This window comes from Artibeus jamaicensis, unplaced genomic scaffold (genome assembly GCF_021234435.1).
Source record: "Artibeus jamaicensis isolate MK-2021 breed Jamaican fruit bat unplaced genomic scaffold, CSHL_Jam_final scaffold_833, whole genome shotgun sequence".
NCBI lineage: Eukaryota > Metazoa > Chordata > Mammalia > Chiroptera > Phyllostomidae > Artibeus > Artibeus jamaicensis.
In genome coordinates this window covers 21,501,869-21,519,553 of record NW_026522056.1, presented here as the reverse complement: position 1 = coordinate 21,519,553, position 17,685 = coordinate 21,501,869, and the positions used below count along the sequence as shown (strand labels likewise).

The 17,685-nt window shown below is 43.8% G+C and overlaps 1 protein-coding gene across 20 annotated transcripts in view; it reads right to left on the bottom strand.

The window, feature by feature from the left end:
* SORBS2 (sorbin and SH3 domain containing 2) overlaps positions 1 to 17,685 on the bottom strand; it is a 224,829-nt gene that overhangs the window by 183,945 nt on the left and 23,199 nt on the right. For 10 of the 20 annotated variants that reach the window (XM_053659832.1, XM_053659838.1, XM_053659831.1 and 7 more), the window contains exon 1: positions 36 to 420. The exons of 1 other annotated variant lie outside the window; for it this stretch is intronic. The gene's annotated coding sequence lies outside the window, so the exon portion shown is untranslated. Of the gene's footprint in view, positions 1 to 35; positions 424 to 17,685 lie in introns of those variants that run through there. 9 more of the 20 variants (XM_053659834.1, XM_053659844.1, XM_053659843.1 and 6 more) reach the window with 7 other exon arrangements.

Below are 17,685 nucleotides of genomic sequence, written 5' to 3'. Positions count from 1 at the left end.
CACACACACACACACACACACACACACACACACACCTGCTTCTCCAGCCCTGCGGCTGTCAGGCAGCAGCCGCGCACAGCAGCACCCCTGTGTGTGTTCCCAGACACTGACACCCTCCTCGCGGGTCACTAGTTTTCAGCCTAAGCAGCTAGAGAGCTGCGGAGATAACGTTGCAGCGAAGGCTTGCCTTCCCAAGACAAAACCCTTTTCTGCTGCCTGATAGCAGATATGCAGCATTATCTCGCTGCATTCCAGTTTCTCAAATCAGCTCCTGGGGACAGCCGTCCCCAGCCTGCCGGGCGTGCTCGGCTCTGATCATTGTATACTAACATGCCCATCGCCCCTCTCTGCTCTGAATAGAGATTTAAAAAATGCCTCTGGCAGGGCAACTAACGCCCAGCAGAATATGCCATACTGTTTTCCATAAGTAAAATGGCTGGTCCTCTCGGGGCTGCTGCAGACAGCCCATTGGGTTCCACCGGCTTTGCGTAGTCATAGCAACAGCCAACAGCCGGCCTAGACAGCAGGCATGGCTGGTCATGTGCAGCGCACGGACACGGCTTGTTCATTTCTTTTCATCAAACTCATCATTTTTTTTTCTTTAGGAGGGGAGCTTCTGTTCTCTTTCTGAATATTTCACCGGTAGTACAAGTGCTCTCTGAGTTGGCTGCTTTTAAGAGGAACTTACATTGTAGGAGCCAGGGCTACATGTGAATCTCAGAAAGGGAAGCCCTGCTCAGTAGATAGATGCGGTGCCTCCAGGCTAATAATATGCAAATCACTGTAGAGACACTAATGGGTACCATTGTCAAAACAGGTGCTGCCTTCAGGTCCTAGGATAAGCCTCACCGAGAGTGACAAACACGGGCAGTTTTACTTTATGTTTTTTAAATGGTAATCCTGCAGCCACTTACTGTAGCAAAGCACTGACTCGTTTTATGCGGCCCATATAACAATCAAAGCAGATAGACTATGTTAATAGATGTTACCTATGGATTCCATTGATGTAATTATTTTAATGCACTTTGCATCACATGATGAAAAGCAGAATTTAAAAAATGCCTATTGTCTTCTATTGCACAAAATGATTCTTTAACTCCGTTATCATTTATTTGTAATTTAAAAATACTTTTAAAAATCCAAGCCAAATTAAAAATCCTTTGCTTGAAACATTACCTCCCAGGCAGGAATAGTTTTAACTGCTCTGTAAGATGGACCACATCCCACCCTTCCGGAGACTTCCACCAATTCAGGGGCTTTCCCGTGTTTAACACCGCTAGCTGCTTAAATGTTCCCCAGTCTTTTTCTCTACCACTGTGTGTCACTAGCCATATTCTCTTTGATGTGTTCCCAAGACACCCTCTGGTTTATTTTCGTTTCTAGCAACCTGTTTGAAATAATTGTGTTAGCACTTTGAACTTGTCCACATAGATGCTTCATTTGCTAGGAGTCACTGACGGAGCATTTTTGTTAAGTTCTGCATTTCCCTCCCTGTGGTAGCGCTCCTGCCCTTGGTAGCAATTTCCCAACTTGAGTATGCAGAAGAATCCCGTGGGCCCAGGTCTGGGCATTCCATTTTCCTTCCCTCTCCAATTGGAATCCCGTTTAGTAGATTCAGGCTGGTTCAGACTCAGCACACCTGCTGAAGAGAGTGCCCGCCTGTGCCTTTCCTCTGTGGACCTTCCTCTCCACTTTATACCGTTTCAAGACTGCTTGCCTGTTGTCATTTAAGTCACCTTCCCTTGAGTTCTTCTGAGTTTGCTACACTTGAGCTTGCCCCTGCCTTCAGCCTCATAGTCTATCCTTTTCCTCATAATTTATTTATTTTTATTGTATTTTTTCATTACCATGTATCCCCCTTATATCCTCTTCCACCCCCACCCTTACCCTCCCCTCCTCCCCGCAGTCACTACACTGTTGTCCATGTCCACGAGTCCTTTGTCTTTCGTGCTCCATCCCTCCACCCTGTAACCCTGCTACAGAGCCGTCAGCCTGCTCTCTATCTATGGGTCTGTCTCTGTTTTGCTTGTTAGCTCGGTTTGTCCATTAGATTCCACCTATGAGTGAAATCATATAAGGTAGGAGCCAGGCTGCAATGGAGGTAAAAGGTGCTGGGTGGATGGGGTCTGGCAGGGAAGCTTTTTGCCAGAAGGAATATCTGCAAGGCAAGGGAGCAAGGATGGGGATGTAATTCAGCACTGCTGTAACATGGGAAGCGAGGGATAGAGTATATGTATCTTTCAACACTGTGCTCAAAGCAACCACCTCACTAAGGGCACCCTCGGGCGGGCGGAGGCTGCAGTGGCCTCCTCTGTGCTTCCGCTTTACCTGGGATCTGCCTGTCCTGTGGCAGCGCTGCTCACCCCGTGGGCATATTAGCAGTTTTCCTTTCATGTCTGACTCCACGCTGCTCTGTCAGCTCCCTGAATGCCAACCTGGTCCGTGTCCATTTGTCTTGCTTGCCTGGAGTAGTCTGATTTCTCAATCCATTTTGAATGAGGACCTAAAACCCTGTCTGAACAGGTGCCAAATGATTGGATAGTGTGAAGTCTGTGTTTTAAGTCGCTTCTTCAATATCATGCGTTTTTTGATATTATAACTTCAAAGACTTTTAAGTCTTCTTGATTAAATGTTGGCAGGTTTATCAAGACCCATCATTAGTTCATTTTTTGTGTGCTGCTGGCTTTTTGTCTCCTTTGTGCCTGAGAACGTCTACCCTCGTACTTGATTGTTTGGCTGGGTATAAGAATCTTTGAAGTCATTTCCCTTTGGGATTTTTGAAGGCCGCTTTCTTTTCTCTACAGCCCCAACTGCCGTTCTCCCCTACACCCCAAAATATGGAACTAGAAGACACCCAGCCTATCCGGGACTAGGAAGGGGGGAGCTGGCGGGAAATGGGATGAAGTGCTGTGCTCCCACAGTGTCCCCTGTGCCACCTGTATTGATGGTTCCATTTCATGCAGTGAGGGGGTCCGCTCTTTCCATGCCCTGGGGCTTCCTCGCCCACCCCAGCCCCTCTGCATGTCATCCTGCTGCCGTCTGCCCTTCCTCATGTCTCTGACCCGGATTCTCCCTCCTGTGCTTCTTGGCCTTTTGGCTAAGATCAAGTGTCTTCTCCTTCCTAACTTGTTAGTTTTTTTTAAATTGCTATTTATAGATTCCCAAGAAACAAATATGGTTTTCCAGTTCACCTTTCTGGGTTGGATGAGAAACCTCACAAAGTGCCAGCAGCGTTGTCCCTGGACCGCCCTGCGTCAGGTCCCTGTCCTTGGTCCAGTCAGCCGAGGTGGGGATTTCTGCCATCGAATTGCTTTTCATGCCCCCCCAATACAACAGGTGCAAAGTAATAGCTTGGTGTTGTCTTAATTTGCATTTCTCTAATTACTGAAGAAATCGAACATTTCTTCATGTGCAATGGTCTTTGGGTTGTCGCTCCTATAAATTTCCTGTTCATGGCTCTTTGCCTGTTTTCTCTGTTGAGATGCTTGTCTTAGTGGGGAATTTAAACAACATGGCCATGAAAAGTTTTCAAAATTGTTATGAAAATCACACTTAAATTTGTTACATGATTAAAAGTTAATAAAAGATCCATTGACATGTACAGAGAAAACAATAATTCACACTGCTAATTGTTTTTGATTTTTATCATACAGAATGTGAGTGAATACCACCATTCAGAAGATAGACTAACACCATCATATGAAGTAAGATTTTCTAAACGAAACCTAAGGTCATGCATATCACATCCTGTTATATGCATATCACATGCATATCACATCCCAAAATATCCTGTTAGCAAATGTGACTTGCAAGACAAATATTACTTTCATGTTTAAGATAGTAAATAGCACGAAAGAGAGAGGAAGACCGAGGGGCTGGTACTGATGAAAGGAGACCTCAGACTGAATTCGATGTGTGATCCTGGGTTGGATGCTGGCTCAGGAAGAAGATGCCAGAAAGTACATCATGGAGCTAATTGGTGAATTTGAATAAGGACTCTATGTTAGATAATGGTATTGTTTGCATTTAACATTTCCACAATGTGGTCATTACATTGTGGTGTTAAAACTGTGTCCTTGTTTCAGGAAACCTGTTGAAAGTGTCAATGGCTCAGCAGAAGAAGGATGCATAGTAATATATTTGTATTGTGTATGTCTTTGTGTGTGTGTGTGGTATAGTTTCGCTTTTATAACAATAGACCTACCTGTATCTATATCTGACTATCTACTGAAGGCTGGCACACATGTGGCAAATGACTAACATCTGTGAACCTTCAGTGAAAGGTATTTCAGTTTATTTCACTATTCTTTCCACTTTTCTGTAGGTTTGATTTTTTTGTGTTTTCAAGATGAAAAATTAAAAAGAAAATAAAATGAAAATGAAATACAGTGTTCAGAACAAAAACAGGTTCATGATAAGATTACTTGATGAGAGCCTCGCTATTTATCAAAGTTAAAATGAAAGCTGATAAGGTATGAATGAATGAAGGTGATTATTATTGTTATTCTTTCTAATAGTATTCAGACACTACTTTGGTAGAGAGGACTGGAAACGGTTTGCACTTTCCTGGAAGAAGTGAGTTACTTCGGTGTGTTAACTGCTTCCCTGTGCCCTGATACGCAGTCATTATCCCTGGGGCCCCACGTTGAACTCCTTCTCGATCTAGTTCCTCCATGGTTGTAAAACTTCAACAAGATCCTTGTTGACTGAAGCTCACTCTCCTGCAGTCACAGCTTTCCCCACAGCCTCCATAGCCGGGTGACAAGCTACACAGGCATCCGGCCCCTGGTAAAACAAAGAAGCTCTTTGTTCAACTTAGAGGATAGAATTTGAGCATGGTGTGCTTAGTGGGGTAGCACAGACTGTTATAAAGATTAGACTGAATTCTCTAATTCCTAACAAATAGAATACACCAAAGGCTGTTCTTAAATCTATAACAATTAGTTATGTTAGCAATGACAAGAATGATTTGCTGTTAAATGGGACCAGGGTGGGAAGAGGGGCAGCTGCCTTGGACAGGATTAGAAAGAGAACTGGAGTATCTCAGTAAAGCAAATTAGATTTTATTTCTAAGATTCAGTCCTCTCAGAAATATACACCAGGATGCAGAGTGACCCACAGGCAATTAATCAAATGCCTTCATATCTTCTGAGGAAGTGTGACCTTGAGAAGTATCCAGAATGACCTTGAGAAATCAGAGGTACCGGAAAACAAAACAAACCCAGCAGAGTGAAGTTATTCTGGAAATCCAGTGACCGAATGAATTAAAAATGAGAAAATGATGACAGAACAAACCCTTACCAGAGGTCAAAGGGTAGGAATATAACTATCAGCAGCATACACTTATTTTTAAAAACTGAATATAAAGTGAAATCTGTTAACACCAAAATACCGTCTGCACACCACAGGAGAAAATCCCATCAGTAGTTAGTGGAACCCAGTAGAAGTTGTGTATTCCTCCTGGATCAGGAACTAGGAGGAACGTGGCAGGCGGTGCAGGAACAAGATTTGGCCAGGCCTAACCCCAGATCTTGGTCTTGACTGGCTAATAATAACAACATTGTTTCAAATACTTCAGGTTTATCAAGCTCTGGGCTTGCAAATGCCTACAATTGCAGCAGCTTACAAGAACAACTTTATCTGAAAATGCGCATTGATATGTGTCAGTACCAGGTGGGGCACAACTGTGCGATCGCCAAGAACAACAACCAAAAACTAACCTGCGAGCAAGCTGCCCCTGGCACTGCGCCCCCCCTAACCCTAGTAACCCCAAACACAAACCCATCTTGCTCGCCCTCTGTTTCAAGAAAGTACATGTGGCTTGTATTGAGCCCACACAGTGTGAGAGATTCCACCAGTAATGTGGAAAAAGTTGCACTTGTTTGCAAGGAACTGGATTGTTTATACCACATGACGATAAGCTTAAAAAGCAACCTGGAAAGAGGAAGGAGGCTGCCTAGGAGGCCTCCTAGGAGGAGCTGCGCTTTGTTTTCAGGCGCTCCGACCAAATGAACAGAATGTCTCTCAAGTGACCTTTCCCACTCACCATTGTTTCCTATGGAAAGTGGGAGTCCAGGTGCGCGCAGGCGCACAAGCTCCCGGCTGTACAGAGAGGCCTCGGGCTCCACCCTTACCCTGTTGTTGAATTAGTAACGGAACACGGCAGCCTTGGCAAACAGCGCCTGGCAAGGAGCATTTTCAAACAAGTGCTGCTGGTTTCGCCTGAGCCACTGAAAGGAATTATGGGGCACAAGGTGAAACTTGGCAGCCTCTGCAGACGCTGGAGAGGCAAAAGCCAAAGTCCTTGGCAGCCTAATGCGCAAAGCTCAGAGACAGAAGAATTACAGGGGTCAGCCTTTTCCTGTTAGAGACACTTCCGGTGTAATTGTTCAGTGAGACTTATTCAATAGAAGGAACAAATAATGTAATAAGCCCTAGATAAGATAGCATTTGGTATAAGACTTAGAATCCAATGGCCTGATACCAAGTGAGGAAAATGGCCGAAAAACCAAAAACCAGTAATAAAAATACACTGGAAATAGTAGCTGCCCAGTTAAAGACCTACCCGTGAAAGCATGCACAGCTAAGGAAAGCAAATTACATACCCAGTGGAATCCTGGGTGGGAGTTCCATTCTATCAGGCCAGGATAATACTCCAGAATGGTAGTTATTTTACCAAGTCTGTTGAAGCCAGAATTGATTTCCTATGCTTTCAAAAGTAACTCTAACTTTTCCTCCAGGCTAGTTACCTTGAACTGATAACCAGGGAGAATGTACTTTTGGATATTTTCTACATGGAAGGAAGGATGACTAGCTTCATAAATGGTCCTTGTGGGTTTAAATAAGCAAGAAAAAAAGTCATTTCACAAGCAACTTTACTATAGGGACGAGGATGGATAATGTAATCGCTTCTGAGAGACAGTACCTACGCTGCCTCTGGGAGGACGTGGAAGACCTGGTGAGGGAAAGATAGAGAAAGAAGCCTAGTAACCAGGGAAGAACACGAGCCAGGTCTAAGGAGTATGACGAGGCTTAACTGTATTTTCTTAAATGAATTGGGTGAAGTGAATGTATCCTCATTTTCTAACAGTCTTTATATGAGGATCACAGAAGATATATGTGGAAAAGTTCTAAAGTCAACAATTATTTAAAAACTCAAGTTATTGTTCCATTTTGGTAAGATGCGAGAAATGATCTTATCCCAGTACCTGTTTCCTAGGACTAGGATGGGCTGCCCATCCAATGAGACCCGGATCACTGTGCTCACAGGGGTTCATTCTCTGCTCACTTTAAGAAGTGAGAGACAAGGAGTCTGGAAGTAGAAAACTGGCCCCATGGACATCAGGATTGCAGCTCCTTCTCTTTGCTTTGCCATCTTTAAAAGATAGCTTCCATTCTCAAGGCATCCTCATGGTACAGAATGGCTACTTGTACGCCAGCCATCATGACCATGTTCCAGGCAAGAGGAAGAGAAGAAGGGCAAAGGGCACATTTTCCACTTCAGTTGGTCTCTTGATTTTAACTGAGACAAAACTGACACATAACACTATGTGTGGGCCTCTTGGAAACAGTACTTCTACTGAGATCCCATTGCCCATTCCCACTATAAGCAAGGCTCGAACACGCCATCTTTCAGTCGGGCACACGCTAGCCCCAGGTAATTCTGCTTTCTCTTATTGAGGAAGAAATGGAGAATAACAGTGGGTAGGGATGAGCTGCCTCTGCCAGATGTCAGCCAAGTGTCATCAGTGATGATTCATGTCAGAGTGGCCATTTCAGGAATGAGTCACCTTTTTCTTCCAGGCTGCCACAGTGGGACTTTGAAAGTGACATTACTGACCGAGAGGGCCAAGGCTGCCCAGATACGGATGCTACAGACACTGGGTGGGTGTGCATGTGTTCACTTAAGCTCTGTGTGTCCTGCTGGAGAGCAGGAATCATTTCTGTGTCATTTTACCCAATCGCATGGCTCAGCACAGCATCTGGTATGCAGATCCCGATCTGGTGAATGAGCAGATGAGTGAATGAACAGGCTGGGGAAGCCGCCGTTAAATTCTATCTTATTCCATGGCCCTCCCTCAATTCAGTCCAACAAACATTCCTTTAAACTGTACAACCTGCCAAGAGCCTCATCCGGTGTCAGGTGACGACACTACAGCTCACATTTGGGGTGGGGGACAATACAAGTGAGGAAGCAGTTACGTTACAATGTAACTTGCTGTTTAGTGCATTTCTACCCAGGGAGCAATGCGAGAAAAGTCCCTGGGTTTTCTACACTGGGGCAGAAAGATGAGGAGGGGGTCACCAGTCCTGGAAAGTGGGGACAGGATTTCTGCATAGAGACAGAGAAGCAAGTTGAAAATTTGGGGAACCCAAGGAGCTGAACGTAGCTGAGGCAGAAGCTAGGACAGCTGTGACAGGAAATCAATAAAAAAAGGTAGATGTGTGACTGATTGTGAAATGCCTTATTCCACATGTTAAATAAGGACCTTGAACTTCATCTTTCAGAAACTGGGAAGCCACCAGAGGGTTTTCAAGAAAACAAAGATGTGACCATATTTGTATTTTAGGAAAAAAGCTCTGGGACACATCAATTTGAATGATAATGTATTTTCATAGGGCTGTAGGCTTTGATTGCTTTTATCACTCATGATTATCAAACATTTGTCAAACATCTTGTTCATGTATATTAGGGGCCAAAGAGAGAACAACAAAATGAACTACTTGTAAATCATAAGATGTACCAATATTTTATGTTCCATTAGAAAAAAGAAACTTGCCAAAGAAACTGTAACACAATGTGCTGGTGGAAGTTTTATCATTTGCTGGAAGAGCTCTTTTAAGTGTATTTATATTTGAATTTCATTATCTGTTAATCTGTGCATAGAAAAAAAAAGGAAGAAAGGAAAAGATGTGAAAATAGTTAAGATAGTCCTAAAAGTCTTCATGTCCAGTGTTCAGCTCTTCTGAATGACCTTTTGACCCGGTCCATTGGCATTCATGACGGCCCTCCCCCCCCCACCAGGTCCCGCCCAGCATCACCAACTATCAAGTTGTCTTTGAAGTTTGGCGTGTGTCAGCATCACTTAGATAAGTGGTAAAAATAGAGGCCCGGGCTCTGCTCCATTCCAACCGGCCTGGGCTTCCAGGTTCGTTGTCCTGCTTCTGTTTTCGGTATTTTCTTCATTTGGAGAGTTTCAGTGGGTGTGCAGGACAAAGGTCATTTCCTGGGATGCGAAACTGAGGAAAGTGGACTCCTTAGAAGCACTGAAGGACCATATTCCCTTTCGGAAATCCAGCGGGGGTTTTACAAAGTATCCAAGGAGTACATTAAAGATCACGATTGCTTGGTGTCTAGAATGGGACCTGCTTAAATTGGTTATGGCAGCTCCACACTGTGGAACACACTCAGTGGGTGGAAGTAATTCTGTAGCGTGATGTTTTCTAAGGTGTGCTTGATGAATGGCTATTCAAAAAGGGCACTATATATATATATGATATGAATATATGCATATGAAATACAAATATGTGAAAACCCTGCAAAGCATGCCCCTTTCTTAGAGTTTCTCAGTGCCCTTGAGCATTTTGAAAACCCTGAGAAGGCCAGGAGTAAAGATCCTATTTGACTATGTAACCTAGAATTTTCCCATCTGTGGCATAAAAGAGGTCCATATTAGTTTAAATAAACAGCAACAACACTAAACCCAGAACACTGTGTGGCAGCAAGTTCCGTTTTTGTGAGTAAAATGTTGGATATGTACAGTCGTGGAGGGCAGGCGGTCGGGCTTCACAGGAGGTGTCCCCCCATCTCGTAATGAGTGTTGGGTTAGGTCGGAGTTTCCTTTTGCCTAAGTGCACATTCTTCAATGAACTGATGTATTTTCTATTAGAAAACAGTTATTAAAGATAGCAATAGTAAACTGACTTCATGAAAAATCAAAGAAAGATTTGAGTTTTACTGATATGTTTTCCAGGGGAAGCTTTGATGAGTATAAAGGTGATTTTGGTGAGAAGGTGCAGACCTGTTTTGTGAGATTTTTTTCAATTCACATGTGACTGAAAAAGTGTTAATGTAAATTGTAGTAAGAGAAGAGAAAAACATAATGAATACAGGCATGTGCAATTTTTTCTTTGATCTTTTTTGGGGTCATATATTTATGGATTAGATTTTTAAATGAATGAGTCAGACTGTTTTGTCTGTGGTTTGATATAAATGCCAAGTAGAGAAGTCGGCAGATTGGACCTCAAAAATGTGTCTAGCAATTCATGAGAAATAACCTTAAATTGAACAGTCTAGAGCCTGTACCATATATTAGGTAGGGAGCAATCTTACCAGTTGGTTGATCTTGGTCAATTTGCTTGATCTTCACGGGCCCCACTTTTTTTTTAATTACACTGAAAGAGTTAGTGTGTTAATTTCCCAGGGATGCCATAACAGAGTACCCCACATATTGGGTGGCTTTAAGCGACAGAAATACATGGCCTCGGAGCTCTGGAGGCTGGAAGTCCCAGGTCAGGGTGTTGGCGGAGCCGAGCTCTCTCTGGAGGCTCCAGGGGAGGCCCCTTCCCCGCCTTGTCCGGCTTCAGGCGGTTGCTGGAAATTCCTGGTGCCCCTGGGCTCGTGGAGCATCGTTCCGATCTCAGCCTTTGCCTGCACAGGGCCACCTTCCCTCTGTGTGACTGTGTCACATTTCTTTTTTCTTATAAGGCCCTGGATGAGAGCCCACCCTGATCTACGATGACCTCATTTTAACCTGATTCCACCTACGAAGGCCTTATTTTCAAATAAAGTCACATCAGTTCCTCGGCCTTAGGACTTCGGCGTATCTTTCTGAGGACACAATTCACCCACAGCAGTTATGCTATTACAGTTCTCATTGTTTTTGAGCAAACACTGGTTGCTCTCTGTCCGGAGTTGGGGCTGCAAAGAACTAAAGCATGGGCAACTCAACTGAATTCACGAAGGAGCCAGTTTCCAGGAAACTGGTGAACAGTATCAAGAAGAATGTTTACCTGGATGCACCCCCCATTCACTACTGAATTAACAGAAGCTTCCTCAGCTGGGTTTATACCAACTCTTCTGTCACGGAGTTGAATCAACGACAACGACAATAAGGGCTATATCTGATATATTGAAAAGATCCTACCAACTCAACTCCAGATGGATTGCTTTCTCCAGAAGACTCTTCCAAAGCAACATTCTCTAAACCTACACTCTTAGGTCAGACTGTGTCCTCTCTCCATACGGGCAGGAGACAGTCTGGGGTCCAGGCCCCACTTCTGAGCCGGATCACTGGGCATCCATGTTCTCTCAGCCATGGGTTTCGAGAGGAACCGTGTGCATTCACTGTGTCTCTGAGTGGGCAGGCGTTGTCTCTTCATTGAGAGCCCCAAGGCCGACACTGTCCTCTGGTTATAGATTGAGCATGTTAACAGCCTCGGATCACCAGTAATCTGCAGCACGGCTGCAGTTTGAAGGAGCGCCCGAAATCCTTGGCACGTGAAGAACATCTTTTTTTAATTTGTTCATTTTGTTCTGTTTTTTTTCCTGTATTGAAAAATCACTTAAGAATTCAAAGCACAGTGTAAGAATAGTGAATGTGATTTATTTAGCAGATCACCATGTGCCAGGCACAATACTGCAAGTTTCATAAATATGAAATCATACGAGACCTGAGGAGTAGGGATTATTTCTATTTTACGGATGAGAAATTAGGCTCACTGCCAAGGTCAGAGGTTCACAGGAGCTTTCTGCTGTACTAGATTTCATATTTGAGCACTGTTTTAATGAATAGCCTGCAAATGTGGAGACTACGGTTGTCTCTTTTTGGATCAGCTTAGTGAAAGAATGGTGTCGTTTCCAATGTTTTATAGTTGGTGTTTTTTGTGTGTTTGCCACTTCTCTTGGATAAATCATTTTGATTGATCTATTCTGGTTTCTGCATCAGAGAATAAAGTATTGCATTTTTCATAGGCCTGTGAAAGGGAGAAAACATTCTCACAATTTAGACGCTAGATTATTGTACAAGCAACAGCTATTGCTTGACACTCCAGCTGCCAAGTGGCCCCTGAAATGAATGAAACATTTGCTGCTTCCAGCCGTTCTTTCCAGTGGGTTCAAGTCACTGAGGAGGGATAATGGTCTTGATTTTTCTCTCAGTTGCAATGGCCTAGCTCATTCCAGATTTCCTCTCTCTGCTATGGAATATCTTCACCTAAAAGTCCTACACAGGGAGGCAACCCAGGCCACCTCAGGGTGTCTTCCTGCAGTTAATTGAACAAGCTGAACTTGAAAGTATTACGTCTCTTGGCTAACAAGCCAAACAAGAACTTGATTCCAGCAAAATTAAAGAAGGGAGCAAAGTTTTTGGTCAGTAAGATTTTTGTCAGTGATACCTCATCAAAGTGGATCCAAATTCTTTTAAACCCCATTGGCCACATCAACGCATTTACATAATCACAAATGTTTCTTGGAGCTCATATGCTCTTCAGAACTGGGAGAAAAGGTTCTCTAAAGCTTTTCTTTACTTCCAGGACTCGGTGAAAATATTTTTTATGCTAGAGTGACCCATCGGGTACACTCACCAAGCTAAGGTGTGTGCGCACCTTGACCAGGAATACCTGTTATTCAGGTTACCCTAGTCCATGGCGAACTAAAATCCACAGCAGTGTGTCAGCGTGTCAAGGAAATCTTTCTTGAGTATATATTTTTGAAAATTTTCTTTTTTTTGCCCTCTAGATTGTTTGTACACAAGTCCTATTTTCCAAACAAAAAAAGTTGGTCATGCCAGCTGGTGAGTATAAGCCAATTTATTGACAGAGTACTCAGACCATTTGAAATTATGGTTATTTTGCAAAATTGGGACCTATAACATACCATTCCTCCCTGCCCCTGGTTTGCAGAATCAGCAGTAGGGGGAAAAGAGGGATAAAGAACCAATAAAATCACACTAATTTATCTGAGAAATATTTTTCTGAGCTCTGTGAAGTGCCTTGCACTACAGTTATGTGACATGACATTAAAATGAGAACCATGAAGCAAGATTTACCGCAAAATTTATCCCTAATTGTGTCATCATGAGCAAATCACTGACTTCATGTTTCTCAGCTCCCTGATTTGTGGATTGGAAATGACTTGAGCCCCTTCCCACACATAAGTTATTATGAAGGTCACATGAATTTTTTTACTTGTGAATATCAAGAACAATGCAATTGAAACGCAGTTTGTTTTCCTTCTTCACTGCCACCACCCCCCCGCCCCGCCCCGCCATCATCACTGTAATCATCATCACGATCACTGTGGTCTGGGGTTGGTTCTCTTGAAACATGATAGGAAGAGGACTCACTGAGCAGGCTCACTGGGAAGTGCCCTCAGTTGCAATACCTGTACCAGAGTGGGACGGGGAAAACTGGACAAAGAGAGGTGAACTCTAGTAAGGAGGATGCAGGAAGCTCTGGTTCTGAGATAATAACACTTTCAAGTTCTCCCAAAGGAAGACAGGACCTTTGTACCGCTGCACTCACTCTCTGCGTGAAGGCTACCTCCGTGGAAGGGGTGGAACTGTGGGTGACAATGCACTTGGGGGGAGACTCAGCTGAGAGCCTTTAGCAGTACAGGGACGGCTGGGTGAGCACCTTGGTCCTGAGGGGAGATGTAAGACCACCCCCACCATCACGTGGGGCTTGAAATGGCTTTCAGAAGGGGCACACTCATTTCATTTCTTCTCTATAATACAACCAAGAAAAGTGTGATAGAGCTAATCCAATAGGAGTTCAGCCCCGAATTATAGCCGAACCTCAAGAGCATGTTAGGAAGGCATGGGACCTTGGTGCGTCTAAGGCATGGCAAGATGGGATCCTGTGGAGCCCGGGAGGCAGACACAGTAGCCTAGTCATCAATTCCAAGTCAAATATTCCTTGTCTACACAGTGACTGCCTTTCAGGCTCTATTTCTTTCATTGGATGATAGATTCTCAAGGCAAGAGAGGGCTTTGCAGGTGAGTTAATGTAAATGCTGCCTGTGGTCGGGCTCTCCTTAGAAATCCCCATTCCCACTAACCAGCCTTTACTGGATGGGCCAGCTCTAGCGATGAGGGGTTGCTATGGTCCCGAGCACTTCTCCTTGTCAAGGACGTCTCCTTGTGTGAGCGGAGTCTGCTTTCCCAGTTCCTACCATCGGTACCGTCGCTGTGCTTTGGGACAACAGACCAGGAGTCACCTTTCCTCCACATGCGTTGTGCACATAGCCTTTTTCCACTGAGTGTGCTTAGTTCCCAAACTTGTCCCCAATTTGTAACATTTTAAAAACCTATCCTTTGAATAGCTTCTTTTCCCTCTTATACTGTGAAGATTACTCCAAGTATTCTCTTCCTCCTGCAAAGAAGAATGGGACAATCATCTCCATTCTGGCTGCTGTGCCTCCATTCACTGGGCCAAACATTCACATACTAGACTCTACCCTCTGTGTTGTGATACAGTTGCTAAATAAAGCTCAGTGTAAAGCCACTTGTCTCTTATTCTTGCACTAATGCAGCTGGCCTTTTTTGAAAGCTAGTGTAGGATTCTGCCGAAGATCTAAGTCAAACTTAATTTTGTCTCTCATTGCAACTATTGAGAACTTGGTGGGTTCTGTTCTGTTGCAGGATGTCTGAGTACTGTTAAGGTGCATGTGCACATGTATGCACACACACATGTGCACATGAGCAGAGCAACATGGAAAACTTAGGGAGGGAAAGAACAAATGGGAGAAAGATGACTGTGAAATGGTTGTGTCACACTGGAGGGAAGTTGATTGTTTTAGAGTCCACTAGGCAGGGACACATTCTGTTTCATATCACTTGTTATACCATCATTTGGCTATGACTGGAATAGTCAAATGCCACCAAATGTTATCAAATTCAACTTACAGTATTTTTCACGGAAGCAGGCTCTCTACATTACATTTCCTGTTTTCCCTCTTTATAGCTGCTGCAATCATGAGCTTTATTTACAAAACTAGCAGAGTGAAGTTGCATCCTGGCTTATAGCACGGACCTTATTTCCCTTGATTCAGATTAGGAATTGGATGTGGTTTTTCTCATGCAATTAGCATTAAGTAGATGAGAGAAAACTAGTCCAAGAGGATGGGCATTTTAGAGCCCACACGGATGTGCTTAGTGTAAAATGTAAATCCACAGGAGCCATTTTCACATGTTCATGTGTAGCCGAGTCGGAAATATTCTTCTTCAAATTAAGCTTTGCTGAGAGAAAATTTGGCTTGCTCATTTTTGGCATTGCCATCTGCATAGCCAAAATTGCGACAGTACTTTTCCCTTCATACATTTCCAACCAACCCTGAGCTCATCACTGAGGGCTGCCTGAATCAAAGGGCTGTGATATCTGTAGCTGCAGGGGAACCCAAATCGAGTTTTGTGATGTGCTCAGGGCGTTGGACAACCTGCGGGTAGGTGGGAGGCTGCAGCAGAGGCTGATAAAGGCTGCTGAAGTGGGAATGAGGGTCTGAGAAATATGCGTGTGTGCCTGGTGTAAATCCATTGCTTTTGGAACAGGGTTTCCTATCTGCAGGTTGCTTATGTCTGCTGCATCCATCTTGCATAGTGTCTTCTCTGTCTTAGGTAGTGCTGTGGTCTGAATGGTTGTGCCCCTCCCCCATTCGAATGTTGAATATTAACCCCCAATGTGGCTGTATTAGCAGGTAGGGTCTTTGGGGGGTGACTAGGTCCTGAGGGTGGGTCTCTTCTGAATGGGATTAGTGCCTTTATAAAAGGGGCCCCACAGAGCTGCCTCCCCCAGGTAAGGACACAGTGAAATGATTGCCTTCTGGTCACCAGAAGTGGGTGCCCATGAGACCGAGTTTACCAGCACCTTGACCTGGGCTTCCCCAGTCTCCAGAACTGAGAAGTAAATGCTTGTGGTTCATAAGCAGAAAAAAGAAAGTAATCATTACTCCAACGATTGCCTCCACTAGACACACAGACACACAGACACACAAACCAGGAGATGACTTTGAAAAATCAGAGGAAGCAGATCAAACATCCCACTTACCCACTTAGATTTGGCTCCTGATTTCTGTCACACACTCATTATTTATGAAATCTTAACACCTACCCTATACTTAGGCACTGGAATAAAACATCTATGATAAAACTATTTCATGAAGTCACAGATATTTTTTCATGGATTATTAATTCCATCCATCTTCTCTGTACAATATATACTTTCTCATGTTTGCACTCAACTTCTTGAGTGGTACCAAAGATGTATTGCTAAATAGATCAAAGTAAATCATTTGACTTTTAGATTTAAGTCTTCGGGTGAAATGACTTTGCTGAATTGGACTAAGAAGGGGATAGGAGGTATAACTCGTACTCGTGCGTGCTATAGCTTTTAATTTAGTAGTTTCTCCTATGATTTTCCCAAGGGTTCCAACTAGTTCGTGATATAATTGTAAGAGGTGCAATTTTAATTGCACACCATTTGATTATGCATTTATACTGGCAAATTTTTAGGTCAAATTGCATTCAGTTAATCACTTCTCCACATTTCCCCCCTTATTTCCATTTCCCTGATCACTATGATTAACCTAGATGTAGCAAGTTGAAAGGAGCTTCGAAAAAGGGAAAATTTGCATTCTGGTTGGCTGCCTGGGCACACTGAGACCACAGTTTGCAGAATGAGCCATGGGACTAGTGGAAGTTTCCTGATTAACAAACCTGCCAGGATGATCACAGAGACAGGGAATCCAGAGCACATCCGAGGGGCTAGGAGCTGGGAAAACACATTTTGGCTTGAACAACTAGCTCTATGAATCACCAATGACTGATTTTGAGTCTGCAAACAGAACACAGTGCTGGGAGGAAGCCACTGAACAAATTTCATCATCAATACTGAAGAACGAGTCAGTGTGTAAGCAAAGGCCTCCTCCTGATAATCCAAGTACAACGAGTACAACCTGGTCCAACAACTTAAGAAGGGGGGGTCCAACAACTTGGAAGGGGGGTCCAAGAAGGCAAGAAGCTGCTGTCCAAGGGTAAAGAAAACCTTCTCAGGATGGAGGCTTGCTGGGGCCAGCGCTTCTTATTTTGAGGCCAAAACCTGACTTCTCAGATTATAGTACTGCTGTTTGTCAAGTAAAGTGGTTAATTATTTACCTTGCTCACCATTATGGTCAGATTCTTTTCTTATCAAACTGCTGTGGTTGAACCCAAAACAAATAGCCTCCCCAGAGCATGTGGGGTTGGTGTGATGAGGGCAGGACATTTTTCCTGTTCTTTTTCTCTGGTCTCTCTTGTTTCCAGGAACCATTCTGCTAGAGAGGGGTGGGGCCGCTTTGTGTGGCTGTGCTGGTATTTACCGTTGGCTGTGACTTGCTTCTTTCTGGTCTTTCAAACTGCCCTTTAGACCACCTCCTTGTTTTTCAAGCCTTTCTAATTCCTTCATTCAATAGGGTATGTCAGATTTTAGTAGAGAAAGAAGACTTTTTGACTTTTTTTTCTACCCAGATTTTCTTGCTACACAGATTTTTGGTCATAGGCTCTAAAAGGGACCTAACACAAACATCTAGAACTAGAATGACTTAATGATTAAAAATAATTAGACAGCAAAGCTGACATCGTGGGCTTTTCTCTGCTTTACTCCAAGACTCCTTGCCGGAGCAGATTGGCCCGGCCAACTGTGGCAGAAGCA